This window comes from Hylobates moloch, unplaced genomic scaffold (genome assembly GCF_009828535.3).
Source record: "Hylobates moloch isolate HMO894 unplaced genomic scaffold, HMol_V3 SCAFFOLD_16, whole genome shotgun sequence".
NCBI classification, from domain to species: domain Eukaryota; kingdom Metazoa; phylum Chordata; class Mammalia; order Primates; family Hylobatidae; genus Hylobates; species Hylobates moloch.
Window position 1 is genome coordinate 15036881 of NW_026652291.1, and position 2665 is coordinate 15039545.

At 57.1% G+C, this 2665-nt stretch overlaps 1 long non-coding RNA gene across 1 annotated transcript; it reads left to right on the plus strand.

The window, feature by feature from the left end:
* Window positions 1–271: 271 nt before the first annotated feature.
* LOC116456364 (uncharacterized) lies at window positions 272–2156 on the plus strand. The gene is made up of 3 exons (XR_004244614.2): window positions 272–292; window positions 475–626; window positions 1304–2156. It is a non-coding gene; the product is annotated as an uncharacterized LOC116456364 (long non-coding RNA).
* The last annotated feature ends 509 nt before the right edge of the window (window positions 2157–2665 follow it).

Consider the following 2665-nt stretch of genomic DNA (forward strand, 5'->3'; position numbering starts at 1 on the left):
CCTTGGGGTGGCAGAAGAGCTGAAATCTTCTCTGACATCTCAGGACCAAACTTGTCAAATCTCAGCAACAGCTTTTCCCCATCAGCACCCAGGCTTTCTGAAGACTGTTTCTCGGAATAGCCAGGAGCTGCCGAGCCAGCCAGGGATGGATCCCGCCAGACTACACGCCGGGCTGAGAGCTCAAACGAGTCACAGTGGGGAGGCTAGTGACCCCCATCCATTCCCGTGGCATCGTTTGAAGGGCTCTGGAGCCAGCCACCTGGGTTCGAATCCTGACTGTCCCCCTCACCAGGTCCGTGGCCTTGGCCATCCCTCAACCTGGCCCAGCCTCAGAGTCAGTGAACAATTAGGGCTGCGTGGGGGGCTAATGTTTAGGACACGAATAAAATAATGTATAAGGCTTAGCCCAGTGTCTGCTCTTTAGAAAACATCAGTTAACATTAACTATCATTCCATATGTTCACTTCCTGCCAGGCTCTGGGGAGGAAAGGAGCCCATGGCAGACCAGACCCCTGGCCGGCCAGGGTCCCCGGGCCTGCGAGGAGGATGTTCATGGGCGAGTGTGTGGTGGTGAATGAACTGCGGCAGAACCCGAGATTGACAGCTGGAACCCTTTCCTCTTGCAGGTGAGGATGATGACGCCTGGCAACACCATGCCTCACCCCTAGTTAGTGGCTCAGCCCAGACCTCGGGCTCTCGCCTAGCCCAGGACTCTGCCCGACAGTGGCCTTCTCGGCAAAGCTGGCACCAGGGTGCAGAAGCCTGGGGAGCAGAGACGCCCGTTGTTAAGGCTGGGAGGCGGAGTCAGGAAGCCTAGGATGTCAACCAATGGGAGACCACGGTGATGATGTAATGCTCCGCCTTCACCTTCATTGGCTGCCGGTCCTGCCACTCCAGACCCTGCTCTGGGGCTGTGCCTTTCGCCGCAGGTTCTCCCGCAGAGGGGGTCATTGGTCTGGGAAGGAGATTGGAGAGTGGGGGTTGGGGGCTGAGGACTGAGCCGGGAGCCGTCGTCCCTACCTGAGCCTACCAGGGAACTGACTGCTGCCTTTACTAAACTCAAAGCTCCTGGGGGAGCCCGGGGAGCGGGTTCTAAACACCCCACCTCCTGGGGCAGCGCCGCGCCTGACGTCTACGGGGTTGCAAATCTCAGGAGTGTTAGGAGGAGACAGAGGCACCAGCCCTGCTAGCCTGGGAGGCAGCCTGGTACCCAAGAGGGAGGAGGGCGGGGGCCTGGGTCAGCAGAAATAAAGCGTGCAGCTCTGTACTTACGATCTCCTCTAAACATCTGTGATGATTATAGGTCTGGGTGAAAAGCGTGGGACCCTCAGCCCAGAGCCGCACAAGACTTGGATTTGCTTTGGAAACCACTGTGCTTTTCAACAAGATCGTTCAAACGGCCTGGGTGGAGACGGGGAGCTGGGGAGTTGGGGATGGAAGCCGTTTTTAAGCCTGGAGGAATCCAAACCCCACACAGTCCAAGGCCCTGCCCCGCCCCCGTCTACCACCACCCTCCCCCCGCCCCCGCCATGAGGTCCATGACTGTATCCTCATTTCACAGATGAGGAGACAGGCACAGAGCAGCAGGCATGGCCATGTGGCCGGTCACGCAGTGGAGGGAGGCCCGGGGGCAGAAGAGGGGCGCCTAAGGCCACACAGCAGGGCTGCGCCAGTGCGCATGGCTGAGAGGCAGGTTCCAGGAGTTTCTGGAAGTTCTTGCTCAACATCAAGAAACTTCTACCAGGATCCACGGGGGGAAGTGGAAGCAGCCTTGTGATAGGAGTTTCAAAGGCCTGGGCGCTGGCAAATAGGAAAAAACAGGCTGAGAAAACATGTCAGGCAGGCCTGCTTGTGAGGGAACCTGGCAGACATCCAACCAGCAGTCTGGTGGCCAATCCGGTACATCAGACATGGGCTTAATCCATCATTCCGCTGCGGGCAGGTCACTGGCCACACAGGCTTCAGGCCTCCTGGCTTGAGGGAACTTGGAGTTGCCATCAGGCCCGTATGAATCAGAAATTCTAGGCTGCTCATCCCCCATCAGGCACCCCCACTGTCCTTCCTCTGCATGTTTGCCTCTCCATTCTCTCTACCTTCACTGTCTCGGTTACCCATGGTCACAGTGATACTCAATAAACCACCAAGTCCAGTGGCTTAAGAGCATGCGCTTCCTTCAGCAGGGCAGTTCTGACCTTGGCTGGTCTCACCCATGTGTCTGCATCTGTGGTGACCTGGCAGATGGGGTGTAGATTGGGCTCTCCCACTTGTCCAGGTCCCCAGCTGGGACACCTGAGCTGGCTTGGCTCTGCTGTGTGTGGCCTCTCATGCTCCAAGAGGCTAGCCCTGGCTTAAGTATACCGAGGTGGCAGTTGCAGCCTGCAAGGCCTCTCGTGGCTTAGGTTCAGGATTGGCACATCATCATTTCTGCTGCATTTCCCCCGCTAAAGCAAGTATTGAGGCCACCTAAGATCCAGATGGTGGAGAGGAGCAGCAGAGCCTCACTGCAAAGGGCATAGATGCACAGAGGCCCTTCTCTGGATCCACAAATGCAGCCAGTGTACAGCAAACACCATCTCCACCCCTCTTCTGTCCACCTGTTGGCATACTTACTGTTCTTCAAGGCCTACCTCGAGTCTAGCTCTTTGTGAAGTTTCACCTAAATATT